The 20587-nt window shown below is 38.3% G+C and overlaps 1 protein-coding gene and 1 pseudogene across 1 annotated transcript in view; one reads left to right on the forward strand and one right to left on the reverse strand.

Moving 5' to 3' along the window:
• The window catches only part of LOC117719737 (elongation factor 1-alpha 1-like), a 165822-nt pseudogene extending 154248 nt beyond the window's left edge, over nucleotides 1-11574 (forward strand).
• The window catches only part of Chsy3 (chondroitin sulfate synthase 3), a 241215-nt gene that overhangs the window by 157330 nt on the left and 63298 nt on the right, over nucleotides 1-20587 (reverse strand). The window lies entirely within an intron of this gene.

Consider the following 20587-nt stretch of genomic DNA (forward strand, 5'->3'; position numbering starts at 1 on the left):
TTTTCACTGATGGTTCCTCATCAGGAACAGCTGCTTATGCCTTTAAGGATCAAGTAATCTCTTTTGCTACATCATCTGAATCAGCTCAATTGGTTGAATTACATGCTGTTATTGCGGTGTTTCAAGCATTTCCAAATCAAACTATTAATATTTATACAGATAGCTCATATATAACTCAGTCTATCCCTCTGCTAGAAACTGCTGCACAAATAAAGCATTCCTCAGATGCAGCTGATTTGTTTTTACAGTGCCAACAATTAATTCTGAGGAGAAAGTGTAAATTCTTTATAGGACACCTGAGAGCCCACACTGGCCTACCAGGTCCTCTCTCTGAAGGAAATACCAAGGCAGACCTAGCTACTCGAATAGCTGCAGTTACTTTATCAGATTCGCAATCTAACTTGGATAAGGCCATAAAGGCTCATGAGTTACATCACCTTAATTCTAAAACTTTAAAAGGTATGTTTAAAATTACCAGAGAACAAGCTAGACAAATTGTCAAACAATGTCAATCATGTGTTAAACTTTTACCAGTTCCTCATTTGGGTGTAAATCCAAAGGGACTGATACCAAAGAGTATCTGGCAAATGGATGTTACTCATTATAATGAATTTGGCAAGCAAAAATATATACATGTATGTGTAGACACATACAGTGGTTTCATTTATGCAACATTACAAACTGGAGAAGCAAGCAAGCATGTGATTGCTCATATGCTTGCTACAATCACTGTATTGGGTGTGCCTAAACAGATAAAAACTGACAATGGCCCAGGTTATACAAGCTCCAGTTTCCACCAATTTTGTGAAAGATTGGGAATACTACATAAAACGGGTATTCCATATAATCCACAGGGCCAAGGTATAGTAGAAAGGGCACATCAAACCATTAAATGTCAATTTGAAAAAATTAAAAAGGGGGAATGGAATGGTACCCTACCAAGGGATCCCCCAGAAATATCCTTCATCATGCACTCTTCATTTTAAATTTTTAAAATTTGGATTCTGAAGGAAAATCTGCTGCAGATAGATTCTGGCATCCTGATACCAAAAAGAATTTTGCAACAGTCCTCTGGAAAGACCCATTAACTGGAACCTGGAATGGGCCAGATCCAGTGCTTATCTGGGGAAGAGGTTCTGTTTGCATATATTCCCAAACTGCAGATGCTGCACATTGGCTGCCAGAGAGACTGATTAAACAAATAGACAACAATAACAAATCCAGGGAGGAGAAACCCCCTGAGAAGCATATTTTTTACATCACCACCCATATCTCCAGGGTGGCTCTATTGGACTCTTGATTCCCTGACTTATGATTTAGTGGGGAACTAGATTGTTTTAGATTTAGTGGGAATTTAGATTGTTTAGAGCCAGGAGAAAACCCACTACCACAGTTACTATAGTTGTTTTTTGGGTTTGAGATTGACTAGAGCAGGAACAGGGATTTCCTTAGTTTTCTTTAGATCAAAGCTATGATCAGTTTTGTACTTCTATAGATTTAGATTCTGATATAAGACATTTATAAACAGAATAGAAGAGGCTTACACTTTTTACTCCTCTGATAGAGGGAGTTATATGTCGCCCTTTAAAAAGAGTGTTGCTGTCATACTAACTATTCAGGCGTTGTTAAGTCTCTTGTCTTTTGGGTCCATGTGGTTCAACAAACTGATGGCTTTTGTATGAGATGCTATTCAAATGAAACCCACACAGGTCCATTATTACAGGCTGGAAGTAAGGGATTGTAAAACCTCTGTCATCAAGACTAATGAGGTATATCCCTTAACTTACGCGCTAAGCCGGATAGTCAGTGACGGGTAAGAGAGCATACCAGACCCTTGCCCCTAAAAGAAGGGAGGCCTCACCATCCTAAGACAGGAGCTCAACCAATGGCTGTTGAGTATCCAAGGACGGGAAAGGGAGGCTGGGGTCCTTTGCTCCAACCTAGGACAGGCACGGTTTCCGTAAGTCTTCCCAGCCTTCCCTTTTAAAAAAAAATTAAAAAGGGGGACCTGTTGGGGGCCGGCTTTTAGCAGAAAGCGGCTATCAGCTTTGCAGCCATCTTGAGCCATATACCCTGACATGAGATTTAAATTACAATAGCCTACAACAGCTGAGAATACTCGGATAATCTTGGTTTAGATACCTTGAGATTAAAGGTGTGTGAGATTAAAGGTGTGTGAGATTAAAGGTGTGTGATTTAATAGTATACTTAGAAGTATAGAGATCAGAGTTAGAGACAAGACCTAAGGGCATGATTAAAGGTGTAACTTAGAGGCGTGGCTTAGAAGTAAGACATATAAAAGGCAGAGACAGAACAGATCAGAATTGAGATGATAGAAGACAGAACCAGAGATCAGAGAATATAGACGGAGATCAGAGACTATAGGGGGATCATCAGAGACGAATCTCAGACATTAGGTAGAATCTGCCGTCACCCTCGCTCTTGCTGAACCCCCGACCTGAAGACCGGAGCGGCAGCTTGGGCCGGGATACAGTGGCCGCCCAAACGTGGGTCGGCCCGGGCCTCAATATTTTGCTCAGGCCGAGACATTTATTTTGGCCGCCACAACTTGGGGCTAGTGCGGTCCCCAACAGAAGTTGTGTTATTTGAGCATCTAGGCCTGGAGTTCAGTTCCCAGCACCATGCTTGGACTTTCACAACCACCTGCAACTCCAGTTCAAGGAGATCTGACACCTCTGACTTCCATAGACACTGTCACTTATATGCACATAACTACAAACACAAACACAAACACACACACACACAAACACTTTAAAGTAATAAAATTAAATTAAAAAAAAAAGCCCAGGATTGCCATGGGAAATTCAGATCATTGAGAACAATCTGGTTTAGGTAGGAAAGAAGTATTCACAACTCTCATGAGCACAGAACTCTTTCTTGTATCATACTGTAAATCATACAACCAAACCCAACCAGCTGCCACTCACTGAGAAATATTTTGAAAGGAAAATTCCTCCTTTCAGATGACAGATTTCATTTGTTTTCTCAATAAATACCCAATTTGTTTATCCAAATAGCAAACAGTATTGACAGTTAATCCTTCTTGTGCATGGATCAGTGCTGCAATAAAAATCAAAAGGATGTGCTATGATCTAAACCTTTTTCATGGATGGTACACAATTACATATCTAGGTTGGACAATATATAAACACAGAAATGAAGACTAACTTACTTCTGATCTTATTAAATTCCCAATTATCAGAAAAGTTTGGACAACCCTGAAGGAAGTACTGAATGTTTAAATCATAACACGTTTTTCCTTTTCTCAATCTGGAAGGGTTTCTCTTACATATGAGTTTACAGAATCTGTTTCTGATGAAAAAAAAAAAAAAAAACAAAAAAAAACAGAAGGGGTAGGGAAAAGTAACTGGAGCAGAAAGAAGCATTAAGGTTTAGTCAAGATTTGGTAAATTTGACAAAATAAGAGTTCATGTGTATTCATGTGTGCTTTGTACTTGCATGTGTGTATACATGTGTGTGTGTGCTTACATGTGTGTGTATGTATTTTTCCTGTGTTAAGGAAACAAACCAGACTCTGTTAGTGTTCTTTCCTGGCTAAACAAATCAAAAGCTTCATTACCATGGAAACTGACAGGAAAAGCAATCCATGTGTGTGTGTCTGTTTTCTCCCCACATTTACTGAAGAAAAGATCAAATTGCATTGATGTACTTAAAACACTGATTCAAGCATAAATGAAAATATCAGTAGGTTTTAAAGCCCTCCAACATTGCTAGTTGGATATTCAGGGTGCACTAACTATGGTTGTAGACAGACAGCAAGCAAGCACAGGTGTAGCCCTAAGAACCAACATTAGCCATGACCCCTCATTTGAACAAAGATTATGCTATTATCTGCTTACTGATGAATCAGAATGAGATTCTTACTGCTACGTGTTTTGTCCTAAAAAGACAATGAATAAAATTTTAAAATAGGTGCTACAGAGATGTTAGTGATTTAACACTGTATGAACATGGTCTCACCTGAAATGCATACCGGCATTCATTTACCATACACACAGACATCTGCTATAGCACTGTGGTGGTTTGAATGAGAATGGCCCTCACAGGCTCATATATTGGAATGCTAGGTCCCAGTTGCTGGAAATGTTTTGGGAAGGATTCAAAGGGGTGGTATGCCACCAGGGGCAGGCTTTGGGGTTTCAAATGCCATTCCTATGCTCTGTCTCCTGCTCTCTGCCTTCAACTTGCAGTTGGGATATACACTGTCTGATACTGTTCACCATGAATGCCAGCCTGCTGTCAGGCTCTTCACCATGATGCTCACGGACTCATTTTCTGAAACTCTTTTTTAAAAGTCCCTAATTGAATGTCTTCTTTTATAATTTTTCTTGTCCATGGTCTCTCTTCATAGCTTTAGAATAGTAATTAAGACAACCAATTACTGAAGAATAATATACAAATACTGAAGAAATATGACTGTATAAATATGGCTCTGTCTCTTGGGTATCTATAGCAGACTTGACAAGAAAAGCATGGAAATGACTAGAAATACTATGAGATGAAGAGGGGTGGATGAAGGAATAAAAATAAACTTAGAAGCAAGATTTGGAGCATCTTACTAGACAGAATAGAGGACAGTGACCTGGAAACAGGCTTCCCAACAATAATTGAAGTGCTTCATCAGACAGGTGAGCCACTGTTCATATAATTTCATGATTAAATGCTTTTCCAAAGGAAGGTACAGAATCCAAGACTCTACCCTCATAAGAACTGCAAATTCGTGTGTGTGTGTGTATGTGTGTGTGTGCATGTGTATGTGTGTGCTCGTGCATGTGTGTACAGGAGTCCACATACAACAGCATCTATGTGTAGAAATCAGAGGTCAACATCAGGTGTCTTAAACCAGTTTAAGGCAAGACCTGTTTTGTTGTTTTTCTGCTGTAATACAAGGCTCACTAACCCAATCTTTCAGGGACTCTTCTGTCCTTGCCTACCATGTCCCTGTAGGAATAGTAGACTATGTTGTTACTTGACCTGATTTTATGTCGATTCTGGGGACTCACGTTTGCATGTCAAATAATTTACCCAAGGAGCCATCTCCACAGATCATTACATTTTAATATGTAGCTTGGTTGGTTCAGATATACAGAGTCCTGAATGGAGATGTCCAGAAAAGCAGCATGTGGCATCACATGCAGATACAGAAAGAGTTCTCCAACCAAAATAAAGTTGAGACTTAAATCAGAATGAGGTGGATGAACAAGACACTAATAATAATATTTGGAGAAGTGGGTGCCAACTTTGTGTTTTAACAAGAATCTCTGTAAAATAACAATGTAGAGAAAGTATACATGACACACTGCTAATGTCAGTAATTCACAGAAACAGAATGTTCTAATGTTCTTTGGCAGAATTCAATTTGACTTTCCTGCCAGTTACTTTAAGTGGAAATGATCACAATGTAAAATAAGTCAATCCTAATCCTCATGTGATTTTAATGCATATCTAAAAATGTTCATTTTTTAAACAAATGGTATAAGTGCTAACCCATAGTGTTTTTAGAATAGTCACAGGGTGCCTGCGAGGGCCAGTGACATCAGAACGGCAAACACTCTAGGCATTATGCAAATGGATAGAACAATACTTAATAAAGATAGCTTACAAAACCTCTTGAAAAGTTAATAATTCTATAATGTTTTATGTAAAGTATCCAAGAGGCACTTTACCAAAGACATCAAATCACTTGTTATTCTCCGGAGTAAAGTTGTATATGGATCTGGGAGACAGAACACAAGACTAATTGAAAAATGCGGTGATCTAAAGAGGAGGTAATAAAAGCTTGAACTAAAGATGAGGGATGACAAGTGGGGGGACAGGCAGAGAGGTGATGGAAAGAAAACAGTAAAAAGATAAGATCAATCAGATGAACATCGAGGAGGGATGTGTAAGAGGAGGCAGAAGATAATCGGTCAGGTATCCGTGTTAATGGACAGAGCAGAGTGCATGAGAAGAGGGGGCAAAACAGGATCTTTTGGAATTTATGTGTGATAGCATTTACATGATAATAGTAATTTTAAGACCATTTTTAATAGGCATAAAATAATAATTTAAATGCAAGTATAGTACATTAAAAACTCTTCTATATGATGCATAAAGCTAGAGATATAAGAAATCAAGAAGGCTTGACAGTTATGGTACCATGGCATTTGAAGAAGACTAGAAGTCCAAGAAAAATGTTTGACCCATATCCTTACAAAATTCTTCAAAATGACAAAATCTTTAAAGACATGAAGCAACAGTAGTGCAGGCTGGGCTCACGGAGAGCGAGTAGCAAGGTGCTGGGGATGCTTTCTAACAATCACTATTAAGTCTGTTAAATGTAGGGATGTTTTGACATAAATAATAAAACAGTTCAGGTTGCTTGTGAAAATAGCAAGATATGAAATACCAAGAGGCTCAGGCATTACTTTGGTAAATAAGGGCATATTATACTTCCCCTATATGAATACAATTTTGTTTTGGCACATAAGACTATAAAATCATAATCTCCTTTTAGGTAAAAAACAAAATAATTGAGCTGGAATGTTGTCAATTTGAAGAACAAAAGGACTTAAAGGTACACCTCAGGGACTGCAATTTCCCCTTAAGACCACCTGGCCCTGGGCATGCATTTTGGAGTCCTGGCCACTTAGCAGGCAACATCACCCACTACAAAGGAAATATGTGTCCTTCAGCCTCTTGCTCCCAAGATAAGACTCTATGGTCAAGGGGTTTCTAGAGGTTTTGACTCAAGTTTCTTCTCTCCCAGAGATCTCCTAAACCAAATGGAAACAGCATTGCTGTTATTTTCTGCAGTTCTGGGGTTAAAGTCAACTGATACCATTGCTGCACATCTTCAAGACACTTCCTCTAAAGATTTTTTTATCTTTATATGATGTATTCTTTATGATGTATTTGTATTCATATATGTGTGCATGCATGTGTACCATGGATCTCATACACATGAGGTCAGGGAACAGAATTAGGTATTTGTCCCATCTACCACTTTGTTTGAGACTTGTCACTTTTTCAGTCCTACATATCCCACCTTAGCTGAACTAGAGCTTCTGAGGACTCTCCCATCTCTGCTGAGATTACAGGTAAGTACCACTAGTCAGGGCTTCACATGCAATCCGGGGATTCAAACTGGCAATTCTCTGACAAGTGCTTTATCCACTGAGTCATCTCCCTAGCCCAGCATACTTTATTTAAATGTGTTCTAATGCTATGTTGTGCAAAGGTCTGCATTCTATAACAAATGACAGCTCATAGACTTTCTGAAGCATTTTATCTCAGCCTGCTAATGCTTAACTCATCTAAAAGAAAAAAAAAACAAGCAAATGTAAAATGTGTTCATGGAGAAGAAATATAAGGTAAGATTTTATACAAACAAAAACTAAAAGTTGTTAAAGCCTGTCAAAGAGTCTTATTGGAGAAAATGGTAGCAATGTTTCTCAGGAGATTCATTCAACTAACTTACTTGTCTTTCATTAATGGCTACCACCGTCAGGATAAAAATGTTCCTGCTTCAAGAGGTGCAGACTATTAAAGAGCTATGAGTAGGCAGTAGGAATGTTGATGGCTGTAGAAAGCCTGGGGCAGTAGAGAGACTAGCTTGTTAGGGGACCTAAGTTTAGTGATGGGAAGCGGCAGGGGGATAATCACCATGCAGCTGGTGATATCCAGAATGTCAGGAAACAGGCAGCATGCTATACATACTCACTGAACACTCTCTCGGCTCCACACCTGCACAGCATGCATACAAACACAGGAACAGGCAAAGTGCCAAATGTCCTTAGTCTCTGAAAGCACCACAGCGAGCAGGATCACGCAAAGCTTTGATGTGCCCAGCTTTTCGGAGTTGCTTTCGACCCCCAAGTACACCATCCTCACTGTGTGCCTCACCTCACACTTGGCTGGATGATTAAAGCACTCTTCTGAAAGGCACAGCCATCCTTGAATCCTTACCAGCAACACTTGTGTCATGTCCTTTATGGGGATCAGCCTATCTCCATAAGCACCTCCCTCTTAACCTGTATCACAGAAGCCTTAAATAGATACACTCATTAAACACGAGGATCTGGGATTCTAGGTGTAATAGAATATTCCAGTCGTGTGTCTAATCAATGCTCAACTTGATCTCTGCAGTGTGGGCATTCTAAAGAGCCTGCTTTCCCTGAGTATCAGAGGGACATAAACCCAGAGTTCTCATTCCTCATTCCTATGCTAACCAGATCTTCCATTTTCCTCACTTTTCTCTCTCTATTCAAACAGATGTTTTCATTAAAAAAAACACCTATGCCTATGATAGGCAAATAGCCAAGTAAGTTGACATTCTACAAGATTTACTTTAAAATTATTTAGTCATTATTAATGAAAACTCTCCAATGAACATTTCTACTACATAGAATTTAGGCACGTCAAAGTACATAAAACTGTACCACTAAAATCCAGATGTGTATAAATCTCAAATATTATAAACACAAGTGTTGTTGATGTGGTATGTGGCATCATTCAGCACTTGCTGCTCAATAGTTAACTTCAAGTTGTGTGGCTAAGGGAATCATCACTTTCAGTTTCTAGACTTTCAGTCTAGAAGCTCCCAGAACACAGGAGAGAAAACATCTCCCCTGCATTTTAACTGCTCAGTAATTATAATTTTAATAAACTTTACAAACTCTAGTGACAATATATCAAAGCCAGTTAAAAGTCGCATAAATTCTGAATAGAATCTGATTTATGAATGATTTTGGATCTTCCAGGGTATATTCCAGACAGAGGTGTCAAATGAGTGCCTTTAGAAAAAAAAAATAGTAACTTTATAAAATCACTTTTAAATAAGTTAATATCAAATATGGAAAATCTGGTCAATACTAAGTGATAAAATTAAAAATTGACTAATACTATCTCAAAAGGTGATTATCTTCTAAAAAATTTTGTGGGCTTCAGATATACTGAAGACCAATAGTAAACTTTGCAAATAAATTTTACTCATTTATGAGAATTCAGATAAAATTAGACTGCAAGCTTTAAATCCATCACCTAGGGAAGAACTTTCAAAGCACCGTGCTTTTATCCAGTGATGTTACCATTCTGTAGTGCTTTCCTCTTGTTTACATTAAATACTATTTCAATTCATCTTTTTACTAAACTTAGCCTTACTTCTTAAGAATAAGCACCCTGGTCAAGGTCAGTAGCACTGAGTCCTCCCCACCCATAATTGCACCTTGGAAAGCCTGAAGTTCAGGAAAGGTAATCTAGGCAAAACTGATGTCCACAAAACCAGGTTAGTTCACCATCTGGCTATATAATGTATTGGAATAAAGGCTGAATGCTCACTCTGGCCATAATAAAACACATTAAGAAACTAAAATTTTCATTCCTCTTAAAGCTTCTTGTCTGTCAACAAGAGACACAAAGGATGAATAATCCTTTCAAACTACAACAAGCCCCATTAAAACACAGCATTGCACCTCATGAAAACCTCATTACCTGAATAATGTTTCTCCCACACGCATTGCATTATAGTTTTGATAACAAGAACCTGAAGGGCCATTGATATCCCACACAGCCTACACAATTTAATTAGCAACAACCACACACACACACACACACACACACACACACACACACACACACACACACACAAAGAGTTTCTAACAATGGATGTGTCTAATAGGCAGCTGTTGAAGGACAGCCAGCACAGACAGAACATTTTGATTGGGAGTGTCATCTGAGAAGTCCCAATAACATCCATGTTCAAAGCAAACAAACCCCAAGGTTTGGCACTGACTATAGAAGGTTTTAAAAGGCAAAAAGGAGCAGTCATTAAAAAAACCAAAGAATTGAAAACGTTGACAGAGCCTTTGGGAGCACAGCAACTGCTGTGTAGAAAGTTACTATAGGATTTAACACACGCAATGAGTATCCCACGTTCCAACTGTTGAAAAACATTTTTGTTTGTTTAGATTTCCTGTCTCATTCGAGTTTAATTTTCTTGAAGTGTCCACAGGACTTTCCAAGGGTAAATGGTAGCATTCTGTTTTGGGTAGAGAAGGCTACACTGTAGGACTTCCTGGTATTCTGGGAGGAGGACCCATCCAAGTTCAGCTTCTCAGGGTTCTTCTCAGTGACTGAGAGAACTGAAACATCATATGCGTTATAAGGTCCATAAATGCCAAGTGGTTGGCATTTCCAAACAGGGCATTTACACAGCCAACAACTAACCCCAGGCTGAGCTTTGGTCGTCTGTTCCTGCTTGCCCATTGTATACCCTGGTGGTGACAAGTTTCCATGTAATATCATGGTAAGATCAAAGGTATGTGTTCACACATACTTTTCTCTTGCTGATCCTCAGTTCTGTAGATGTTTCCCAGTAAAGTCTTCTACTGCTTTTTCACAATGGGTTTGCTGTCAGAACACAGGTGTTGTGAAAACTATTGCTAACTCTGAGCCAAAATGGGAAAGGAAAAGGCATCAGCATTATCATTGGACATGATAATCATTAGATTTGGGCAAGTGTATTACCACTGGCCATCTGGTCTACAAATATGGTGGAATCAGCAAACAGACAATAGAAAGTTGAAAACAGAGGTCACTGAAATGGAAAAAGGTTTCTTCAGGTATGACTGTGTCTTGGACAAACTTAAATGTGAGCATGAGTGTGGTATCACATGCACATCTCACTGTAGAAATTTGAGACCAGCAAATACTCGACTATCATTGATGTTCCAGAACACCGATTTTATCAAAAACATCATTACAGATGCATTTCAGTCTGACTTGCTATCTGGAGTGTTGCTGTTGATGCTGGTGGATTTGAAGCCAGTATCTCTGAAAAGGGGCAGCCCTTTAAGCATGCCAGGTGGGCTTACAGGTTGAGTGTGAAACAGCTAATTATTGGTGTCAACAAAACAGATTCCACCAAGCTACCTACAGGCAAAAAAAGGCAGGAGAAAATGGTTAAGCAAATAAACACTTAATCAAGAGCAATCCTGGGAATGATCCTGACATAGTAACATTTCTGTCAATTTCGGATTGGAATGTTGACAACATTCTGCAGACAAGTGCCAATTTTCCTTGGTTCAAAAGATGAGAATGCAAGTGGGACCATACTGCTTCGAGCTTTGGACTGTATCCTGCCACCAATTCTTCCAATTGACAAACCTTTGCAACTGCTTCTCTAACATGTCTATAAAATTGATGGCAATGGTACTGTCGCAGTGAACCAAGTAGAGTGTAGTGTTTTCAAGGCAGATATGGTGGTTACCTTTACCCCAGCCAATGCCACAACTGAGGTCAAATCTGCTGAAATGTGCCATGAAGTTTTGAATGAAATTCTTCCAGGGACAATGAGTTTCAACATAAAGAACATGCCTGCCAAGGGTGTTAGCTATGGTAACATTGCTGGGAACAACAAAAATGACACATCAAGGATAGCAGGTAGTTTTGCCTCAAGATGATCCTACACCATTCAGAAAAAATGAGTGATGGCTATGCCCTTGTACTGGTTGTCCCTTAGCTCACCTAACTTGCAAGTTTGCTGAGCTTTAAAAAAAAGATTGATTGCTGAGCAAAGTGACACATATTTTTAATCCCAACACTTGGGAGACAGAGGTAGGCAGATTATCTGTGAGTTCAAACCCAACTTGGTCTACATAGTGAGTTCCAGGACAACCTGGTCTATATAGTGAGATCCTGTCTCAGAACAAAACAAATGTCTGTCTGTCTGTCTGTCTGTCTGTCTCTCTCTCTCTCTTCTCTCTCTCTCTTCTCTCTCTCTCTCTCTCTCTCTCTCTCTCTCTCTCTCTCTCTCTCTCTCTCTCTCTCTCTCTCATACACACACACACACACACACGATTGATTACCATTCTGTTAACAAGCTGGGAAGATGGCTCTAATTCTTGAAATTTGGTGTTGCAGGTATTGTTGTTGCTATAGTCCCAGGCAAGCTCACATGTGTGTATACCTTCTCTGACTCTCCTCCACTGTGTTGTTTTGCTGTATGTGACATGAGGAAGACAATTTCTTTACAAGTCATCACAGCTGTGGATAAGAAGGCTGTTGGAGCTACCAAGGTCACCAAGTCTGCCCAGAAAGCACAGAAGACCAGTGAAAATTACACCTAACAACCACCACCCCATTCTTACTCAGTCATGAAAGAAAGTCTCAGAACTATTTGTCTACATTAGCTATTTAGGTTTAACAGAAAAAGACTGCTCAATGACAACAGTGCACTGGAAAACTTTCAAAGGGATAATGTTTTATGAACCATTTATTATTTATTTATATATCTTGTGTGTGTGTGTGTGTGAGAGAGAGAGAGAGAGAGAGAGAGAGAGAGAGAGAGAGAGAGCACTTTAAAATCAATATCTTAAAATGGGAAACAACCAAAAAAATTCTGTAATGGTATTTTGAGACCCATTTAAAATAATAATAATAATAATAATAATAATAATAATAATAATAACTTACCACTGTGAGTTTCATAGTGTTTATACTGAACACCCATGGCATGCAAAGCAGAATCTTATAGTTCTTCCAAGCAACAACATATGGACACATAAAGAAGCCAACCAGACCACCACTTTGATTTCAACAGATTTTCACCTACTGCAATAGTTATGTATTTACAATAGTACAGAATATTGGCTTAGAACAACCTGAGTGTAAATAGTAACAATGATTTCCCTATAATTTCATAAAGGAAACTGGCACAATTTTTGGAAACTCTCACTCTTTGTCTTTGGAAGTATTTAGAGTTTTGTTAGTGGATTAAGACTTTAAATGTAAATTATACAAATATAGGCTTTTTTATTCCCCTAGCCAGGCCTAGAAAATTACTCTGGTGAGGGCACTCCAATAATAATTAACAATAAATAATAATAAAATTTCCAGAAGTGGGAGCTTTAAACATTTTATTTATTCTTTTGAAATAATTGTATTATTATTACCTTTTCCTAACCAGAACCATGTATAAATCCACAGAATACACACTACTTTTCTAAACCAGTATAATTGTAACTGCATTATAAGTACTTATCTTTATACCCACAGGAAAGTGTATCCCTCACACCCCCACCCCCACCAAGGAACCTTCTCTTTGCAGCAGACTGGGACTACTAAAGGCAGCCACAGCTGGTGAAAGGCAGAGACCAGTCGAGTGTAGGGTACCTAGCCCCAGTTGATACATCTACAGCACAGTGCCTAAACCTAAGGCTCAGAGGACATCACAAAAGTAGGGAAAGACCACAGGACTTGGAATTCTGCTGTGATAGGAAGTTCCACCATGATCTCAACAACATGGCTACCTAAATAAGACCTGACCAAGTCTAATACAAGTAGACATGTCACTAGAGATGGGAAAAGTCTCATAGGGCCCCACCCCCAGATAAAGAGCTGCAAGCAATTAACAACTGCTGACATAAGGAAAATGAGCACTCTGGCTGGTTATCCAGTACTCTAGAAACATATACACTGAGGAAACAGTGAATGGATTCAGTAGGTTATATTTATATGTTTGTTAATTTTTACACATACATGGAAACACAATGCTTATAAAGAAAAGGAGCCCAGTAAATTTGGAAAGTAGTAGGGACATGGTGGGCATGGGAGTAATAAGAGAAAGTAGGGGAAATGATGTAATTATACTTTAAATAGAAATTTAAACTAAACATATGTATGCTTGGATCAACTCTAATTGTATTGGCTTTTGTATGACTTACTATAAACACTGAGTTGATGATTTATTTAAATTAATGCAGAGCCAGAAATGGATGGCTTTATTCTTTTCCATTTCACACAAGTTTGATGGTATACTAACATTCATTGATTAAATAGAATGAAAGGAACTTCTTAGTTAGGGTTTCGTTGCTGTGAAGAGACACCATGACCAAAGCAACTCTAACAAAGGAAAACATTTAGTTGGGGCTGGTTTATACTTTCAGAGGTTCAGTTCATTATCATCATGGTGGGAAGCATAGCAGCAGGCAAGCAGACTTGGTGCTGAAGGAGCCAAGAATTCTTTATCTTGATCTGAAGGCAGCAGAAGGGGGCTGTCTTCTACAGGCAGCCAGGAGGAGAATCTGATTCCATAGTGCAAAGAGCTGGAGCATAGGAGACCTCAAAGCTAACCCACATAGTGACACACTTCCTCCAACAACACCACACCTCCTAATAGTTCTACTCCCTGCGGGCCAAGAATTCAAACACATGAGTCTATGGGTAGCCAAACCTACTCAAACCACCACAGAACTGTATTAAATATTAAATATAGTACTTGCTCATGACATTTGAATTTAAATATAGCTCAGCACTGTCCAAAAGGAAACAACCCAATTTGAAAATTTTGATCAAATTATATATAATCGCTTTTAAGACATTATTCCATTTTCACCAAAAGAATAAAATTATTTCAGGAATTTGTTCAAAAGTCCAGTGAAACATAGAAAACAAAGACATCTTCCTTACATTTCCTATACTTGTAAGCACTGTATTATTATAAAGAAAACTAAGACAATAGTTTTGGAATGGTTAATTGGTGAGATGCTTTTATATCAGAACAACAACAACAACAAAAAACCATTAAGTACAGTTAAGACCATGTCGGAGTGTCATTAAAAAGTGAATTTCTATCACCTGAATATATCATCCAGAATAAAGAACCTAACAATAGTGTTATATTCATCAGTAGAGTAAGAATATATATGATACTTAAATCCTATTTGAAGATAAGCCAACTATAGATCATTACCTCTTATGAACATAGATACTAATGAACTTGGCAAACTACTGGCAAATAGAGACCAAAAATGTGCTAAAAGCAACATACATGACAACCAAGTCGGATTTTTCCTATATATGACAGTAGAAAAACCAGATTTAAAACAAAACCTACAAAACCATATTAATATATGGAGAAAAGAACAACAGACAAAAAATCCAATACTTGTTTATGATAAACAGCTCTCAATTAAATAGGAACAGAAGCAAGCTTCTTAACTCAATATAGAATACATTTTTAAAATACTAATCTGATCAGTAAGTAGGCTAATGAATTAAACCAACAGTTCCCAAAGGAAGAAATATAAATTTCAATAAGTGTTTCAAAGTGTTCAATATCCTGAGCCAGCAAGGAATGCAGATTAAAACTTCTGGAGAGTCCATAACATGCAAGTCAAACAACTATTATGAAGAAAATAAATAAGTGCAAGTAAGCAAATGGAAAGAGAAAGATTTACAGGTTAGGAAGGCATGTGGTTGCATATAATGTGAAAATATAAAATGGCTTCTTAAAAGTATAAATTGTATATTACTGGATGTTCAAATTATATCACTACTCGGTATATACCCAAAGGCCTCATACATTATAGATACTTGCATATTTATTGAAAATCTACTCATAATAAATAAGATGTGGACTAGTCTAGATGACCAATTAGTAAGTAAATGTATAAAGAAAATGTGATCCATATATAGGATTGAATTCCATTCAGCGATAAAGAAGAATACCACCAGTTTGGTAGACCAAAATAACCCAGTGAATTCTAAATTTTACCCTTATAATCACAGAAAAGTGTGACTAGAGCAGAAAGATTGTAAGGGCCAGAATTCCAGGAAGCCTCCTATGAACCAGTCTTTCCTAAAAAAACAGCTGCTTGAAAAAGACCAAAAAAGTGTCAATATCAATAGACATGCTCACAGGTAAAAGACAGGGTCCCATTCCTAGCTATAGAACTACTAGCAACTGATGACAGCTAAGATATGGACCATTAGCCTCTCCCAGGGATGAGACTCCTTATCAAAGGCAAGGTGATCGGTCCTGATACCGTATACACACAGAAAAAAAAAACCAGATTCATCAGGTTGTATTTATATAATTGTGCATACATATATATTCATAAATGTGTGTGTGTGTAACAATGGTAATTGAAAAAAAGAGTCTATCAATTTGAGAGAGGACACAAAGGGAGGAAAAGGAAGGGGGAAAGCGATATAGTTTTTACATGTATTAAAATAGTAAATATCTAAATAAGAATGAATGAAATTATAATATCTGCAGGAAACAATTGGGAGTAGGAATCCTAACAATAGCCAAGATAAAAAAAAGTCTCCGGAAACATGTACCACAATTTCTCTCATATATTAATGACATGACATTGATATATGAGGTGACAGGCATATGGGAGGGAGAAAGCTAAGAAGAGAGGGGGGAACATGAGAGAGTAACAGCATAAGTGACTTAAGTGCAGACATTACTTGAAGGGAGAAACTAGACAAGAAATGAAGAGGGGTAACAGAAGAGGACAGTATGGAAGCAAATCTGAACAAAGCACAAGATATATACATATGGACATTCCATAATGAACACTTTTATTTTCCTGATTAACCAATGACTTCAGATTTTTAACAAAATAAAAGTAATAGAATTCAAAGAGAAAAATACACACTGACCATTTTGCTCAATGGTGAGAAACTCAAGGCTTTCTCACAAACATCAGGAACAAGTCAAAGATGACTTGTCTTGCAACATTTACTGCCAGTCTCTACTAATGGAACAAGATAATGAAATTGAAAGTAGGCATATTAGTACGAAGAATGAATTTCTCAAAAGAGTAAAGACTGCATTACCAAAAGAGGAAGTCATATTAGTACAGTGTATGCCCAAAGGACTCAGAGCCAGCACATCACAGGGAAAACCCTTTAATTTACGAAGGGAATGAAAAGTGGCACAACAAACATGAAAGATAATTTGCTGATTTTCTTGAGAAGATAAACACATTCTTGCCATGGGATCCAGCAATTATACTCTTTGGTATTTAGATTTTGTTTCTACAAAAATGACTCCAGGGACAGACCTGACTGGGCTGGCAATGGAAGGAAGAAAAGACAAACAGACAGATGCTCAGAAAGAAAGCTAGTATTTGGTGCTCTAAGCTCTGAGACCCTGCGGCACCCAGGAAGATCAGCATATTTGTTTTATACAGTTGAAAAAAGAGGCATGGTTATTTAATTGAGCTTAACAAGGTGATGGGATCATCATATTTAGATAAACCAAGAGGCCAGGCTTATGTGTACAGCTGGATCAAAGAGGTAGGTTTGTCTAATCTTGGTAAAGAGTAATTTCTGTAGAGGAGCCATCTTTAAGTCATAAATATCCAGAAGGGAGAAGCTGTGATAGACATTTTTGGCATACACTACAAATACTCACACTCCCGAGATGCACATTGTAAACATAGTAAAGCCAGTTTGAAAAGGACATATATACACCATGATTCAACAGGTTCTATTTTCTAGACAGATACAGGCTAGAGAAGAAAAGCATCAACATAGTAAAGCACATCAGAGATTTTACAGACTATTGAGTAGGACAGGAAGAACAACACAAGAGTGTTTGAAAGGAAGCCACAAGCTTGGTAAAATATTGAAATTTGTCATTATGCATCTGGCCAAATTCACATTAGTATAACAATACTAATAAAGAACTCTAAGTTAAACTATGGATTATAAGAATGCCACCAAGACCAGTACTCGTAAAATAGATCCTTTTATTTGGCACTTAAATAGTTAATAATATTTTTAAATTAAACATTCCTAAATATTATATAAATTATGTCACTAGAATCTTTTTTTTTTCAATGCAAAATAGACTATTAAAAGCCAACCTTGTGACCAAATCTCACAGAACCCAGAGGACATGGGGATCCAAGGAGCTTTAACCCGGGCAGTATCTTAGCTAAGGAGACACCAACACCCGCCCCAAACAGGGAGCAACTGGGACCCACTGGGACCCAGGAATTCACCCCTGGCCCGGAGAACTGGTTTCTTCCAGTCTGGACTCGAGCACTGAGCAGATCCTGGGCAGCAGCTCTGCACCCAATCTTACAAAACCCAGAGGAAGGGGGGCTCCCAGAAGTTCTAACCCAGGCAGTATCTTAGGTAAGGAAACAGAAACACCCACCCCAAACAGGGAATAACTGGGACCCACTAGGAACCAGGAATTTACTCTTGGGACCAAGCGCTGAGCAGATCTTGGGCCTCAGCTCTAACCCCAATAGTAACACCCATCCCACAGAGTTCTGATACAACCAGGATAATAGGAAAGATACTATAAAAGTGAGAAGATCCTGGACAGATGTTTACAGGCTCCAGTCAGAGACAGGGCAGGTAGCACTAAGGAGATCCAGATGGTGAAAGGCAAGGGCAAGAACATAAGCATCAGCAACCCAGGGTACTTGGCATCATTAGAACCTAGTTCTCCCACACTAGAAAGTCCTGAATTCCCCACATCACCAGGAAAGCAAGATTCAGATTTAAAATCACTTCTAATGATGATGATAAAGGACTTTAAGAAGGACATAAATAACATTCTCAAAGAAATTGAGGAGGACACAGGTAAATAGGTAGAAGCCCTTAAAGAGGAAACATAAAAATCCCTTAAAGAATTACAAGAGAACACAACCAAACAGGTGAAGGAATTGAACAAAACCATCCAGTATATAAAAATGGAAGTAGAAACAATAAAGAAATCTCAAAGGGAGACTACCCTGGAGATAGAAAACCTAGGAAAGAAATCAGGAGTCATAGATGCAAGAATCACCAACAGAATACAAGAGATAGAAGAGAGAATCTCAGGTGCAGAAGATACCATAGAAAATTTGACACAACTGTCAAAGAAAATGCAAAATGCAAAAAGACCTTAACACAAAACATCCAGGAAATCCAGGACAAATGAGAAGACCAAATCTAAGGCTAATAGTTATAGAAGAGAGTGAAGATTTCCAAATTAAAGGGCCAATAAATATCTTCAACAAAATTATAGAAGAAAACTTCCCTAACCTAAAGAACAAGATGCCCATAAACATACAAAAAGCTGACAGAACACCAAATAGACTAGACCAGAAAAGAAATACCTTCTGTCACATAATAATCAAAACACCAAATGCACAAAACAAAAAAAGAATATTAAATGCATTAAAGGAAAAAGGCCATGTAACATATAATAGCAGACCTATCAGAATTGCACCAGATACTATAAAAGCAAGAAGATCCTGGACAGATGTCATACAGACTTTAAGAGATCACAAATGCGAGCCCAAGCTACTATACACAGCAAAACTCTCAATTACCATAGATGGAGAAACCAAGATATTCCACAACAAAACCAAATTTACACAATATCTTTCTACAAACACAGCACTACAAAGGGCAATAGCAGGAAAGCTCCAATACAAGGAGGAAAATTTTACCCTAGAAAGAGCAAGAAAGTAATCCTCTTCCAATAAATCCAAAAGAAGATAGCCACACAAACAATGCCACCACTAATAACAAAAATAACAGAAAGCAACAATCTCCTCTCCTTAATATCTCTTAAAATCAATGGACTCAATTCCCCAATAAAAAGACGTAGGCTAATGGCCTGGATACATAAACAGGACCCAGCATTTTGCTGCATACAGGAAACCCACCTCAGTGACAAAGACAGACACTACCTAAGAGTAAAAGGCTGGAAAACAATTTTTCAAGCAAATGATCCTAAGAAACAAGTTGGAGTAGCCATTCTAAAACCTCCAGCCTGAGAACACAAAGGGAGGGACTCATGGCTCCACCTGTATAGGTAATTGAGGGTGGCCTTGCCAGACATCAGTGGAAGTAGAGGGCCTTGGTGCCTGAAAGTTTGGATTCCCTAGTGTTGGGGAATTCGAGAGCAGGGAGGCGGGAATGAGAGGGTGGTGGGAGCACACCCTCATAGAAATAGGAGGAGGGGGATAGGATAAGGGGTTTGGGGGGGGAATGGGAGAGGAGATAACATTGAAAGGTAAATAAATAAAATATCCAATTAAAAACAGATAATTTGTCTCACAACTGTAGTTGAGCAGTCGAGACTTTGTAAACAATTTATTACAGGGATTTTGTATAATCCTCAAGACACTGCATTGTGGAAGAGGTCCATGGAACTTTAAAAAGATTGGTGAGACATACTGTTGCTGAGACAAAGAGTGCTGCCTACCTGTGAGGCTGCTGAGTGCCCTGACAAGGGTGACTGGGGAGCTGTATTGGACATAGGTTCCTGACTCACTTTGCTTGACTATATCCCAGATGGGACAAGCTGCCTTGCCTCAAGTTTTTAGACCTAGTGGGAAAGAGAATCGAAAAGCAAAATTATGTCTCTTGTATTCTTCTTAAAGGTGCCCAGATATTAGAACTCAATCAAGTACTGGTCTAGAAATCAATTCAATATGGGAAACAACGATCTACTTTTGGAAGACTGGATCTGGACTTTGTCAGGAATGTATTTGGAAGCTAGCTGTAGCTCACTATGATGTTACGATAGCAAGAGATAATGTTGGGACAGGATCTGGACTTCAAACAAGGGTTAGTGCATGTTTTAAGGCTCTTTTAAATGTCAAGCTAAAAGTGGTTTTGTCTTTTCTACAGCATTTATTGTAGGTTGCATCGACTGTATAATTTCCAATTATGTTTGTGTGTTGAAACATGGCATGTCTGTTATGGGAGTCTATCAACCAGCTTTTGTCTCACTGCCCTGAGTATCAGAAAACCTTGATTC

This window comes from Arvicanthis niloticus, chromosome 14 (assembly GCF_011762505.2).
Source record: "Arvicanthis niloticus isolate mArvNil1 chromosome 14, mArvNil1.pat.X, whole genome shotgun sequence".
Taxonomy (NCBI): domain Eukaryota; kingdom Metazoa; phylum Chordata; class Mammalia; order Rodentia; family Muridae; genus Arvicanthis; species Arvicanthis niloticus.